This window comes from Syngnathus typhle, linkage group LG12, assembly GCF_033458585.1.
Source record: "Syngnathus typhle isolate RoL2023-S1 ecotype Sweden linkage group LG12, RoL_Styp_1.0, whole genome shotgun sequence".
In the NCBI taxonomy this organism is placed as follows: Eukaryota; Metazoa; Chordata; class Actinopteri; order Syngnathiformes; family Syngnathidae; genus Syngnathus; species Syngnathus typhle.
In genome coordinates, this window is record NC_083749.1 from 12180219 (window position 1) to 12195479 (window position 15261).

At 43.0% G+C, this 15261-nt stretch overlaps 1 protein-coding gene across 10 annotated transcripts in view; it reads right to left on the reverse strand.

Annotated features, from left to right (window-relative positions):
* The window catches only part of mvb12ba (multivesicular body subunit 12Ba), a 106871-nt gene extending 98353 nt beyond the window's left edge, over nt 1–8518 (reverse strand). For 2 of the 10 annotated variants that reach the window (XM_061293902.1, XM_061293899.1), the window contains exons 1-2: nt 8329–8514; nt 8151–8253 (exon numbers count right to left, since the gene is read on the reverse strand). The gene's annotated coding sequence lies outside the window, so the exon portion shown is untranslated. Of the gene's footprint in view, nt 1–1617; nt 1690–8150; nt 8254–8328 lie in introns of all 10 variants that reach the window. The other 8 variants (XM_061293903.1, XM_061293897.1, XM_061293905.1 and 5 more) reach the window with 8 other exon arrangements.
* Nucleotides 8519–15261: the final 6743 nt, after the last annotated feature.

Below are 15261 nucleotides of genomic sequence, written 5' to 3' on the forward strand. Positions count from 1 at the left end.
CGTGGCGGCTCGGTGGCGCACGTCCATGTGTGGAGTTTGCATGTTCTCCCCGGGCTCACGTGGGTTTTCTCCAGGCACTCCGGTTTCCTCCCACATCCCAAAAACATGCTTGGTAGGCCGATTGAAGACTCCATATTGTCCCTAGGTATGAGTGCGAGTGCAAATGGTTGTTTGTCTCTGTGTGCCCTGCGATTGGCTGGCAACCGGTTCAGGGTGTCCCCCGCCTACTGCCCGATGACGGCTGGGATATGCTCCAGCACGCCCGCGACCCCCGTGGGGACTAAGCGGTTCAGAAAATGGATGGATGGATGTTTGAGCGTGCCAAACAAGTTATTTGACTTAGATAAAACACACCTTCTGTTCAACATTTAGGTGACTAACAACACTCAGGACATGTGAAAAATGGCAAAAAAAAAAAAAAACTCTTCACTTTAATACACTGCGGTATCTTGAAGAAAAAAACAACAACAAAAATACTATTTTGAAACACTACTATGGCTGCTGCTTATTCTGGCTGTGTTGCTTGTGACTATTATGAGCTTTAGTAGGAATGCACGCTAGGGCTCTAAACCCTTTCTCTTACTCTGCCATGTGACTCAGATTACACAAAGCAGTGGCGCTGTTTGGACCATCTGCATAGTATTAAAACCCAATCAATCAGCATTTAAATTCAATTCTTCTGACATTTTGCTCACCAAAAACAAGTTGTAATGAACGTGAACTTTTAATGCATTTTATTCAGAAGGTTACTTTGAACCCCGAGGCTTAAATGGCGCCGTTGTAGTGGGTTGACATAATTCACCCGGAACCTAAGTTCACGTTACAGAGTTCCGGTGGGACAGTTTACACGTGTGAGACTTCCCTGTTTAGAGTAGGGTGTGTTAGGATCGTAAAGGGAAAAGAGTTTTTTACGGCCTCCGGGGCGCTTTAGCAGGAAGCAAGAGCGAGACAGACGAAGAAGAGATAATGCGCCAAAGAAGACGTGCTAGTTTGTCAACACGGTTGCGTCACCCTTGTCTTTATTTTGTGGTCCCGTCGACTCTGGAGCGAAACGTGTCGCTCGCTAGTTTAATGTAATTTAGCGCTTCGTGCATTAATAAAATTACCATGAACAGACCTTCATCACACTCGAAGAAATGCATAAAAGCGACGACGAAAGAGAGACTGAGTGAGGCGAAGGATATCTAACGCTATTCCAATCGGACGCTGAGGAGGAAGGCCTCGCCATTGCACAGGAGGAAGATGACGCGTGTGCACGTGCGGCTTATAGTCCGGTGCGGTTTATACAAGAAAAAAACTAAAATATCCCCCAATTTTAGCTGGTGCGGTTTATAATCCGGTGCGGCTAATAGTCCGGATTTTACGGTATACTTGTAAGTAAGTGATGTGTTAATGATCAAGTAAAAATTTGTGAAAGAAAACATAAGTCGCTCCTGAGTATAAGTCGCCCCCACCCCACCCAAACTATGAAAAAAACCGCGACTTATAGTCTGAAAATTACGGTAATTAATATTTTATTTTAAATTAATACTGACCTTGTTTAATAGCGCGAGTACATTTAAAATAATAAAATAAAAATTAAATGAGGTGCAATCAGCCTAGCAAAACATGCCTTACCTTTTTTCTTACAATATTTTTGTTTCATTTTGAGCCGGTTCCAAGTCCTTTCTTTCTTCTGTTGAATTGCACCTAAATGAAAATTAGATTTCATTCCAATTTAAATGCATAACTATAGGCTACGATCTTATGGTTAGATGTTACATCAATGAAATAGTACATTCAAACTTGCGCATCAAGCAGCAATTTCCTCTCATGACGTCTCTTCTTTGCTGCTGCTGCCGTATTAGATTTGCGGCAAAAAATACGTTCATACGCCTGCATAACGACCTCCAATAAAGTAAAATAAGTTGATCTGGTTTTCCTCAGTTGTCATGGTGACTTATGGTATCGGGTTTATTTGATAATGGCTTTTTATCGGAGTAACGCACGCGCGTAACTGCAGGTGAACATACTCAGAGTTAATAAAGCGGTATGTTTGAGATGACACAAATATAATAAACTGTATTTAACGTTAAAAATATTGCGTGTCTATGCACTCGTTTTCATAGCATTAGCGTCAGTCTTTCTGCTAATGTTTGAGCTGTGCGCTCTATGTTTTCACTTCTTGTGGGTGCATTTTGAGTAGTTATATTACATTAATTGCATCGAAGGTGCTGTTTTATTCTTGGGGAAAAATTAATATGTTCAACGCATTAGTTAGCTTCTCGCTAACGCTAGCATTAGCTTACTTTTTAGCTTGACTGCAGTGCTTGTTTACAAGACGTCCATAGCATTAGCTATTACCTGTAATACGCATTTTGTATTTTGCTGATTGAAACTGCTAATTAAACTGTGAATTGAAACTAATAGGAAGAAAACAACTCTCGCTCTTTATATAGCTGACGTGTCTTGCGCATCCGTTCTGCGCATCGGATCCATAGTGCGCATGCGCAGTGATACTGCCTCCGTATGACGTCCGGTCCGCGATGGAGATTTAAAAACAAACAATATTTGACAATAACACACCATCAAGGATTGCACCATCGCATCAAACGATGTGTCGTCAATTATGAATTTTACTGACTAAGTGTGTTGGGCAGGATAGGTGAATGCGATGCGCCATTGACAACAAACAAGAAGAAAGGTGATTTCAAGTTTTATTTCGAGGGAGATTTGTCATGTCTCGTCCCCAGTTTTGCTATGTGTCTAGGTTGCCATAGTTTCTGTTCGCGTCGCCCCTCCCTTCCTGTGTCACCTCAATCAATGTAACGTGTTTTGGATTTAAGTCCTGTCTGCCCCTCGCTTACCGTCGGATCATTGCATGTGTTACTGTCATGATGTCTGTTTGGTTTGGTAATGTCACCCTGTCTTTTTGTTCCACGTCTTTGTCGGTCAGTCCTGTTGTTGGTTTTGTTGTACCATGACTTTCTTCCATCCATCCATTTTCTGTACCGCTTAGTCCCCACTGGGGTCGCGGGCGTGCTGGAGCCTATCCCAGCCGTCATCGGGCAGTAGGCGGGGGACACCCTGAACCGGTTGCCAGCCAATCGCAGGGCACACAGAGACAAACAACCATTTGCACTCGCACTCACACCTAGGGACAATTTGGAGTGTTCAATCGGCCTACCAAGCATGTTTTTGGGATGTGGGAGGAAACCGGAGTGCCCGGAGAAAACCCACGCGGGCCCGGGGAGAACATGCAAACTCCACACAGGGAGGGCCGGAGGTGGAATCGAACCCGCACCCTCCTAACTGTGAGGCGGACGTGCTACCCAAGTGCGCCACCGAGCCGCCCCATGACTTTCTTAAAAAAATAAATAAAAATAAAAAATTTTAAAAAAAAATTAAAAGAATTTTTGTACCCATGTATAATGCGCACCCCAGATTTTAGGACAATAAATTAGTTAAATTTTGCGCATTATACAAGGAAAAAAACGGTAATACTAGTACAGTAGATTGCCAATAGAATTGCCACTCCGTTCCATTTCACTCAATTCCAGGTTTCTCTGTATCATTCGCAAATAAGTTACGACCTTCTCCTCAAATCTAGTCACTTTGCTACAAAGTAGGGTGGGCTGGCTCTACACTCTCCACCGAGTGTTGAGAAGCAATGCCGAAACGAAAATGCACATTCACGGAGAAGTTGAATAAAAACAATTCCCGTGATTTTACCAGGGTCGTTACCAGAGGCGTAGCCAAGCCGGGGCGGCGCCCCGGTTAGGACTCCCTGCGCCCCGGTTGAAAAAAAAAACAAAAAAAAAAACAAGCTTTATCAATTCTTCATTTTCATGCCGTTTTTTTCTTTCGGTTTTGCGCGAATGTGCTTGCGCTATTCTATGTGCGCGATGTTATCCATTCACTGTTTGCCTCCCGGACCCGGATGTTGTTTTAGCGATCAGCGAACGGCGTGGGTGATGTTCGATTTTTTTTCCTGTGGACGTGCGCCCCTACTGGAAAAATTCCTGGCAACGCCTCTGGTCGTTACCCTTATGACGCCGAGTGCTTGACATGCAAGAAAGGCATTTACGTGTCTGTGGCAAATAAAGGTGCCAACGCACCCAGCAAGAGGAGGACTTATTTTTTTCTTGAAACGCTGGACCGATGGCTGTCCCCCCTATAACGAGTAGAAAAGAGGGACCTGTGACGGTACCAAAACGAGGAATTCAGACAAAAGCATCGCTGTTCCACTCGGAAATCGTCTCGCCCAGGGAGTAATTCAGTGGAGAACCGCAACTGATACTAATTTATGTTTCACACACCCATTTCCTCCTACAAAACACCAACGGAGCAGCGCTCCCAATTTCGTTGTTTACCTGGTGTACAATGATAATAAAGGCATTATATTCTTCTATACCAGGGGTGGGCAAACTACGGCCCGCAGGCCACAGCCGGCCCACGGGACCGTTTAATCCGGCCCGCCAACCCTGAACAAATTGTATTATTAAACTTTTTTTTTTGGTCATTTTGCCTGCAATGACTGCGTTTCCCCAGTAGATGGCGAAGCGCTCGCCTGCGCATTTACTACCGGAAGCTCGGTGCACACTCACAAGTGCGTGTACGTACTCAGTAGTACGGACATGGCGCACTCTCGCTCTATTTGTATCAGTCCCGAATTTAGAGCGTGGGCTTTGACGACAGCATTCTTGTAATTCGCGCGCTGAGCTTTCAGATGCAGTTTTGCGCTAAAGCCACCCACAAACCTTCCCTTGGAATCCTTCCATTAAAATGAGTCGCCCAAGGAAAAGCAAGCTGGACACAGTGCCGAGCGTTTAAAAGAGAGTGGCCAATTTGGCTCGACGTACGCGACGTGACGTTCAGCCACATGAACGTCAACATCAACCCGTCACAGATCGAGGTAAACGGACCAACACCTCGGATCTCTCCTAAGAACTGCCACAACAAATTTTATTCCAGACTATGACGCACTAGCAAAAAAGGGAGACCAACAACACTGTTCCCACTGAAAATGAACGGGAGGCTCTCAAGTTTATTGTAAAAAAATGCATTTTGAATATGATTTGTACACATAGTAGGGATTGAAACTAGCGATTATTCCCATTTTCAAACAATGCAGGATGCTCAAGGACATTGATGCACCACCTGTTTGCGACTAATCTTAACCTGTAAAGTTCTTAAGGCTTACTTTAAGTGTTTTCCGTTTCCTCACCTCTGTTACCAGGTGTTTGAGAGTTAAAATTCTGCTCTGATTTTCAGATACCCCTCACCGTGTTGCTGTTTTGATTACCGTATTTTCCGCCCTATTAGGCGCACCGGGGTATAAGGCGCACCTTCAATGAACGGCCCATTTTAAAACTTTGTCCATATATAAGGCGCACCGGACTATAAGGCGCATAAAATAGAAGGTTTACTGCAACAAACTGAGGTTGACTAGGGCTGCGGTATGCACCCACTAGCCAATAACCAACGAGCCCTCTGTAAACAATCGCGTTTCTCAAACGAGCTCCTATAAAATGATTGGAACTGATTAAAGTTCAATCTAACGCATTGGTACTACTTACCTATGTTTCCCTTCCAGATCGATCCGTAGATTTACTCGAAACATGAACAGAGCAGCCTATTTTGACATGAAATAGCCTCGCGCGTATAGCAGCTATCGTTATAGCATTAGCCATCCGCAAAAACCCATGACCCTCAGCTCGCAATCTCCCATGAGCCTCAGCAAAGTGTAAACAATCGCGTCTCTCAAACGAGCTCCTATAAAATGATCAGAACTGACTAAAGTTCGATCTAACGCATTGGTACTACTTACCTATGTTTCCCTTCCATATCGATCCCTAGATTTACTCGAAGCATTAACAGAGCAGCTTATTTTGACATGAAATAGCCTGGCGCGTATAGCAGCTATCGTTATAGCATTAGCCATCCGCAAAAACCCATGACCCTCAGCTCGCAATCTCCCATGAGGCTCAGCAAAGTGTAAACAATCGCGTCTCTCAAACGAGCTCCTACAAAATGATCAGAACTGACTAAAGTTCGATCTAACGCATTGGTACTACTTGCCTATGTTTCCATTCCATATCGATCCGTAGATTTACTCGAAACATTAACAGAGCAGCCTATTTTGACATGAAATAGCCTCGCGCGTATGGCAGCTATCGTTATAGCATTAGCTATCCGCAAAAAAACATGACCCTCAGTTCGCAATCTCCCATGAGCCTCAGCAAAGTGTAAACAATCGCGTCTCTCAAACGAGCTCCTATAAAATGATCAGAACTGACTAAAGTTCGATCTAACTCATTGGTACTACTTACCTATGTTTCCCTTCCATATCGATCCGTAGATTTACTCGAAACATGAACAGAGCGGCCTATTTTGACATGAAATAGCCTTGCGCGTATAGCAGCTATCGTTATAGCATTAGCCATCCGCAAAAACCCATGACCCTCAGCTCGCAATCTCCCATGAGCCTCAGCAAAGTGTAAACAATCGCGTCTCTCAAACGAGCTCCTATAAAATGATCAGAACTGACTAAAGTTCGATCTAACGCATTGGTACTACTTACCTATGTTTCCCTTCCATATCGATCCGTAGATTTACTCGAAACATTAACGGAGCAGCCTATTTTTAAATGAAATAGCCTCGCGGGTACAACAGCTATTCAGTGACGCCCCCTGACTACAGTTACCGTAATGCTGGGAAGCGATGCGACCTTGTAATTTACTAGTCGTACTAAAACATTTTGGCAGAGCACTGTGTACAACCAGTATGGATCAACAAATTCATCACTTGATCCATATATAAGGCGCACCGGACTATAAGGCGCACTGTTGACTTTTGATAAAAATTAAGGTTTTCAGGTGCGCCTTTTAGGGCGGAAAATACGGTACTTTATTTGGATGTATGCTTTCACCGATTCTTCAAGATGATCTATTTGGTCAGAATGTTTGCCGTTTGATGTGATCTCATGAGATAAACATTTTCATTAATCTGACCTGCAGGCACTGAAGTGATGGAGACTGTTATTCATAATAACAGTGTCGTATTTTATGAGAATCACTGATAGCAGTTTTTTAGTGAATTATTATTATTATTTTTTAATGCTGTTAATAAATGCATTTGTTTTCAAAAAACTTGTTTGGAATATCCATGCTTTACTACCTACTAAAGGCCAAAATCTTTTATGCAATGACTTTTACAGGTCGCTTATATGACTTCACACAAAGCCTACGTCCATCTGCTCCTGGTTCGGCCCTCCGGTCCAAATTTAGAACCCAGTTCGGCCCGCGAGTCAAAAAGTTTGCCCACCCCTGTTCTATACTATTCTATTCTACAGTTACAAGCGCAACGATTGAAGCGTCTCTTTCCGATGGCTTGGTTTTGCTCTGCCAATGTGGCAAAAAAACATTTGTGATAATTGAGTCTCAAGTCGCTAATCCAGTGGTTCTTAACCTTGTTGGAGGTACAGAGCCCCACAAGTTTTACATGCGCATTCCCTCTTAAGTGAAAAATAAAATATTTGTTTCCAAATTCAAGACAGATGTTTTTTACTGGTGCACAAAATGAGCAGAGCATCAACATTACCTTGTTCAAAGAACAAAACCAACACAATGCATGACCTCACAACAAATTACATACCTGCAAATCTGTGTGACTTCTTCTGCTGTTACCTTTGCGAGACCAGTTCAGATATGCGTCATCACGAATTTACACGATAAATCAGGTGTGTTCAGATCTCCGCAGTGGAGGCTTTGCCGAACCCCTAGGGTTCGATCAAACCCCTGTTAAGAACCACTGCTCTAATCTATGTTCATCTAGTGAGTCCAGTGAACGGGAAGAGCTCAATCGTGAAACAATCTCTGCTGCTTCGTTGAAAAGAAAACACAAATTGTGTAATGTTTACCTCTGCTCAAAATGTTTTTGATCAATTACATACTGCTTCGGGAGCAGCGAAGAGGCGTTAGTTTAGTAAAATGTTTATTTACTATGTTTAGTTTCTTAGCCTTGCTTTCAAGTTGTTCGTTTTTAATTAACTGTCCATGGTTATTCTGCTGTGATTGACACCGTTACGCACTCGGCTGAAAAGGGGGTTTGTGAGCGCCACGACAGGATATAAACACATCCCGCAACAAGGCCCGACTGTCTAAACCTACCGTAAGGTTGAGGTGGTCTCCGTAAGTGCAACGAGGTGGCGCCTAGAATATATGACACGGTATCTCCATCAAATACATTTTACGATGGTTTCACGACCACCATCTGTACAACATAGAACGCTAGTTAAATCCCATTGTTAGCATTAGCATTGATACGCTACAACGTTAGGTCACTCACCAAAGACAGCAAAATTGTATCCAAGGCGAACCAATCTTTGTATTCTGCTAAGCGTTACTACGCATCCCCTTTCAGAACGTCTAGTGCACGAACCGTGGGTGGGGGTATTTAACAAAAATTTAGGACGAAGACTTCACAATAATTTGCGGGGGGATTTACGATGATGGGGGTGCGTTATTATAAATCCCATTGCCTCTTGCCAGGACACACCCCGCTGCAAAGTGATTGGCTGCTGCATCGAGGTTGGACACGCCCCATCATTCCTTAGTGATAAGATTACATCCATTTTCTATACCGCTTGTTCCCAAGGGCGTGCTGGAGCCTATCACAGCAGTCACTCGGCAGTAGGCGGGTTGCCAGCCAATTGCAGGGCAGACAGACGTACAACCATTCGCACTCACACCTAGAGACAATCTGGGGTGCTCAATCGGCCTACCAAGCATGTTTTGGGAATGTGGGAGGAAACCGGAGTGCCCAGAGAAAACCCACGCGTGCACGGTGAGAACATGCAAACTCCACACAGGGAGGGCTGAAGGTGGAATTGAACCCACACCCACCTAATTGTGAGGCGGACGTGGTAACCAGTTCTCCACCGAGTTGAAAAGATACTTAAAACAAATATATTTAATCCAAAATATACTTAATACATAGCAACGATATCTGTAGTGTGTGCAGAGTTTTGAATGCATGTTTTATTTGTTGTGGCAGCCATTTCTAGAAGTCTATTGAGTTGTGCTCATGTCATCAGTATGTCTTTTATATACCCACTCTGCGGTATGAATGCTGCTGACCCATTTGTTCGTGGGAACACCAGCCAACGCAATGCAGAGTATGGACGAAAACACCAAAATTCCCTATGAAGGAGTCAAAATACAAATTGAACCAGTTGTTGATGACAAAGCTGCACGTGAACGATGTGAAAAGTCTATGAACATAAAGACAGAAGACAAAACCGCACGCTGCGCACAAAGTCAAGCTGTTAAAATGGAGCAACAAACACAACAAGAGAGACAATATCCTACCAGGCTGCATCCATATGGCAACCCTACAACACCAACGGACATACGGGATGTTCAGGATATTATTACAAGGTACCTAATCCGTCGAGATATGTTAAGCACAGGACTCTTGAAGTTTGATGAACTCCCTAAAAACTATTTGGCGTGGAAATCATCCTTTCAAAATGCCATTAGAGACTTAAATGTTACAGCTCAAGAGGAGCAAGATTTAATGATAAAGTGGCTTGGAGATGAGCCTGGTCAGCAAGCTAAAAGAATTTGCTCAATTCACATTTTCAATCCAATTGCAGCTTGTGATCTTGTGCGGCAAAGACTCGAGGAATGCTACAGGTCTCCAGAAGTAGTGGAAAACTTTGAACTTTCAAAAAAGATTCAATATTTTCCCAAACTTAGTGACAGAGATAACACAATGTTAAGAGAGCTGAGTGACATACTGCAAGAAATTGAATGTGCCAAAGATTGTGGATATTTACCAGGTCTCTCATATCTGGACACGGCTCGAGGAGTTAGCCCGATCGTGGAAAAACTACCCTACAGTATGCAGGAAAAATAGATTGCAATATGAGCAAAGTACAAAGAGGACCACAGAGTCGCCTTTCCCCCTTTCAACGTCTTCAAAGTTTATAAGACAACAAGCCAAAATTAAAAACGACGTGAGTTTCTTCATTACATCTCCTGCCAACACAGGCTTAAAAATTGAGAAAAGCTTCAAAGGCAATGACAGGCGAGTGATAAGTGTGCACAAAACAGATTTACCGTTTTTTTCCATGTATAGTGCGCCCCCATGTATAGTACGCACCCCTAACAATGGCATGCTGATGCTGGAAAAAAGCTTGTACCCATGTATAATACGCACCCAATTTTTATGAATTTTTTTAAATTTTTTTTTTTTTTTTTTTTTTTTTTTTAAGTCCCAAAGATCGTCACACACGCAGGGAGGCAATGGGTCCCATTTTTAAAGTCTTTGGTATGGTCTTAACTAGGCTGGATGTCATTTTTTTTGTTGGCGTTGATTTCTCCGACTGCCCCTAAACGCACCACCGCGCTCCGTGCGCACACGGCGGCTCTGTATGGGAGAGACGTTGAAGAGGAATAAAAACACCCTTGGAAACCAAAACTTGCCCCTCGTCGTGACTCGGAGCCGCAACAAATGTTTCGGATTTGTGTAGGGTACATTGTGAGACAGCAAACGAGCAGGTGATCGAGCAAGCCTTGTCTGATACGAGAGCATTGCGGTCGTATGGAGCGTGTTTGAAATGAACAGCAGAGACGAAAGGAACAAGGCAAAGTGTTGTGAAATAAAATATTACCTGTAATACGCATTTTGTTATTTGCTGATTGAAACTGCTAATTAAACTGTGAATTGAAACTAATAGGTGGAGAACTGAACTCTCGCTCTTTATATAGCTGACGTGTCTTGCGCAACCGTTCTGCGCATCTGTAATGGCGGCCTCCGTATGACGTCCGGTCCGCGATGGAGATTAAAAAACAAACAATATTTGACAATAACACACCATCGAGGATTGCACCATCGCATCAAACGATGTGTCGTCAATTATGAATTTTACTAAGTGTGTTGGGCAGGATGGCTGAATGCGATGCGCGATTGACAACAAACAAGAAGAAAGGTGAGTTTTATTTCGGGGGAGATTTGTCATGTCTCGTCCCCAGTTTTGCTATGTGTCTTGGTTGCCATAGTTTCTGTTCGTGTCACCCCGCTCTTCCTGTGTCACCTCAATCGATGTAACGTGTTTTGTATTTAAGTCCTGTCTGCCCCTCGCTCACCGTTGGATCATTGCATGTGTTACTGTCATTCTGTTCCTGTCTTTGGTAATGTCACCCTGTCTTTTTGTTCCACGACTTTGTCGGTCAGTCCTGCTGTTGGTTTTGTTGTACCATGACTTTATTTAAAAAAAAAAAAAAAAAAAAAAAAATTAAAAAAAAAAAAAAAAAAATTTTTTTTCTTTGTACCCATGTATAATACGCACCCCAGATTTTAGGACAATAAATTAGTAAAATAATGCGCACTATACACGGAAAAAAACGGTACCTGCGGATTCTAGTTTTTCGCAACACAGTTACAAGAAGCTCACAGAAAGTCCTGACAAGCTATGTCCATTACACAAGAAGCCACACCCACTTAAAAAGTGCAAAAGCTTCAGAGCAAAACCCATAGAAGAACGTAAATCATTTCTTAAACACAACAGGATTTGCTTGAAATGTTGTGGCTCTACTCAACATTTAGCAAAGGACTGCAAGGTGGGCCCAGATCCACCCTCTACTCAAGTTGAAAACACTGAAGCTGAACAAAGTGATGGCGGGGAGAGACAGGAAGTAAGTCTCTCTGTTGTCTCTAAATGTACAGAAATTTGTGGTGATGCAGAAATCCCACATTCATGCTAAAAAATAAGCCCTGTGCTAGTCTATCCAGACAGTAAAAGAGAACAGGCAGTAAAGATGTACGCAGTACTTGACGAACAAAGTAACAAGTCATGAGCAAAGTCCCAGTGTTTTGAGCTTTTTAAGATAAAGTCACCTTCAGACATGCACAAGCTCAGAACCTGCTCAGGACTGTCAGATAATTTTGGCAGAACTGCAACTAACTTTGTTATTGAGTCAGTGGATGGTAGAGTCAAACTCCCACTCCCAAACCTGATCGAATGCGACATGATTCCTAATGCTAGGAGAGAGATCCCGTCTCCACAAGTTGCCATGAAGTTCGCACACTTGCAGAAGGTAGCAGGCAAAATACCTGCAGTAGCAATTCTTCCGCTCTTGGGGAGAGACATTATACAAGTGCACAAAGTCAGAGAAAGAATCAATGGGCCACACAGTATGTCATATGCACAGCGTTTAGACCTAGGTTGGGTTATAGTTGGAGAATCCTGTCTCGGGAGGACACACAAGCCCACTAACGTCAATGTGGCGGCTGTGGCTCAGGCAGTAGCGTGGGTCGATTAGTAACCGGAGGGTTGGTGGTTCGATCCCAGCTCTGTCACATGTCGTTGTGTCCTTGGGCATGACACTTCACATACCTTACCTCCAGGTCACCATTGTAAATGAGAAAGTGTTCTCAATTGGCTTACCTGGTAAAACATTGAATGAAAAAAATAAAATGTCCTCAAAACCCATGTTCTTCAGAGCGGCCGTGCTTCTTACCTTAGCCCATGCCGTAACAGCTTTAAAATCAAAGAGTTGAGTGATTGCAGCCAGCAGCAAAATGACACACTTACACCTCAAAGGGACAGTGAATACAGAGGCATCCATAAACTAGGACAAATAGTTTTTGAGAGAACAAGAGATGATGACAATCCAGCAATGTCAGTAGAGGACAAAGACTTTGTTGAGATTTTGGAAAAGAAAGTGTATCAAAACAAATGCAACAGCTGGGTGCCCCCGTTACCATTTCGCTCACCCAGACCACGGCTTCCAAATAACAAAGAGGAAGCTCTCCAACGCCTCAAGTACCTGAGAAAAAGACAAGATCACAACCCTGCAATGGAAAGAAAAGACACAGAATTGGACTCTTTCTTACAAGAGAAAGGATGCATAGGTGGCTCATGGGAGAGACTTATCGAAGTAGCAAGGCGTATTCTAGACGGCATGTTCCTGAAAGCTTCACATATTCAACTCACACATAAAGTGTTAAGTACATTCATGGCAGAAGTTATGGCAATATTGAAGGCAAGACCACTCATATCAGTATCAACGGATCCCGACAAACCAAGCCTTCTCTCTCCAGCAACGCTCCTTACACAGAAGACCAACGCCTTATCTGCACCTACAGAAAGCTTTGCACCTCGGACCTTTACTCAACGCAATGGAAACAAGTACAGTGTTTGGTGGACTCATTCTGGAAACATTGGAGAAGTGACTACACTACAACAAAGGAGAAAATGGACTAATGATAAACCAAACATAAATGTTGGTGATGTCGTGCTATTGAAGAATGCTCTAGCACACAGGAACGACTGGTCGATGTGAAGCGTTGTAAAAACATTCGAGAGCAAGGACAAGAAAGTTCGAAAAGCCGAAGTTAAAGTCTAAAAGATGGAAATGTAAAGATGTTTTTGAGACCTATTGCTGATATGGTTTTGCTTTTGTCAAATACCGTATTTTTCGGACTAAAAGTCGCTCCGGAATATACGTCGCATTAGCCATAAAATGCACAATAAAGTGAAAAAAAACATATATAAGTCGCTCCGGAGTATAAGTTGCATTTTGGGGGAAATGTATTCGACAAAATCCAACACCAAGAACAGACATGAACGAGCAACAACATGCTAAACGATAGGTATGCTAACGTGACATAAACACAAACGAAGAGCTGAGAACGGGCCTGACGTAACATTCAGAGTTATTCAAATAACTATTACATAAATAAAACGTTTATCAAACTATCTGTGTCACTCCAATTCATTAAATGCATCGATCGTCCTTTATGGAAACGATGCTGCGTATGAACCGCGCCGCTGTCGTCTAAATATTCTAAATATTCCACAGACCCATATAACGATATATTAAGTATATATCAAATAACTATTATATAAACAACAATATTGTCAAACCATCTGTGTCATTCCAAATCATTAAATCCATCAATCAAATTCCTCGTCCTTTGTCAACAACGCCGCCCATGCGCCGCTGACGTCAGCCTCGCCGTTATTCCACAAATTAGTATATACGTAACTATATTGTAGCGTTAGCAAAGTACCAGGGAAGACATGGATTTGGTAAACGGCTCTTTATTTAACAAAATAAGAGTTCAACGAGCCAACAACTACTGAACTGTAACGATAAAAACATATACAAGTTGCTACACGAAATAAAATATATCAAATAACTATAATATAAACAATATCAACTCCAAATCATTAAATCCATTGATCAAATTCCTCGTCCTTTGTCAACAACGCCGCGCGTGCGCCACTGACGTCAGCCTCGTCGTTATTCCACAGATCTAGTATATAATATATATATAATAAAAGTATATAATATATATATATTGTAGCGTTAAAGTACCAGAAAAGACGTGGGTTTGGTAAACGGCTCTTTATTTAACAAAACAAGAGTTCAACGAGCCAACAACTACTGAACTGTAACGATAAAAACATATAAAAGTTGCTACACGAAATAAAATATATCAAATAACTATAACAAATAGTTCACCGCCACACGGCCCCAAGCACCGGCGTCGACTTTCAGGTATGTGGTGGCGTGGATTTCCATCCCCGGAGGTGGCACTTCCAGCCACGGAGGTGGCTGGGACCTACGTAGAGTACGACGGAGCGTGCGTAAAAGCAGTGTCCGAGCCCCATCCACCATCCCCGGACAGCCAGCTGCCGAGCGCCGGCCCCCGACTTCCATCCACGGAGGTGGAAGAGAGCTCCGTATAATAGCCGTAATAATTTTTCAAACCTTCTGTGTCACTCCAAATCATTAAATCCTTCAAACTCTTCGTCCTCCGTGTCATTTGTCCACCCGTCCACATATACGTGGGATAGAGGGAACAGAATTTCGGTTTCTTTGTGTGTCTTGACATATGAAGGGATTGACAATAAAGCAGACTTTGACTTTGACTTTGATTTACAAACAAAGACGTTAATGATGTACGTGGTGTACAAAAGGCTGTAATATTGTTTGCATGTTGTGCTGTTCTATGTGCATGTTTGTGTTGGCAGCGGCTCTGCCTTGTGTTCCCGCTCCGCATGTCACGTGACTCCATGGGGTGACGCGGCATTCTCTGCGCATGAGCAGGGCAGTCCGGAAGAGAGCAGTTCACGGTATGGTGGTGTAGAAGTTCGCTAGTAACAGTTGAAGCAAAGTAAAGCCGAGTTCATGACCAAAAAGTAAGCCCTATATCTTTGTTGTCGTATAATAAGTATATTTGTTTGTATTTGTTGCCTTCGTGTCA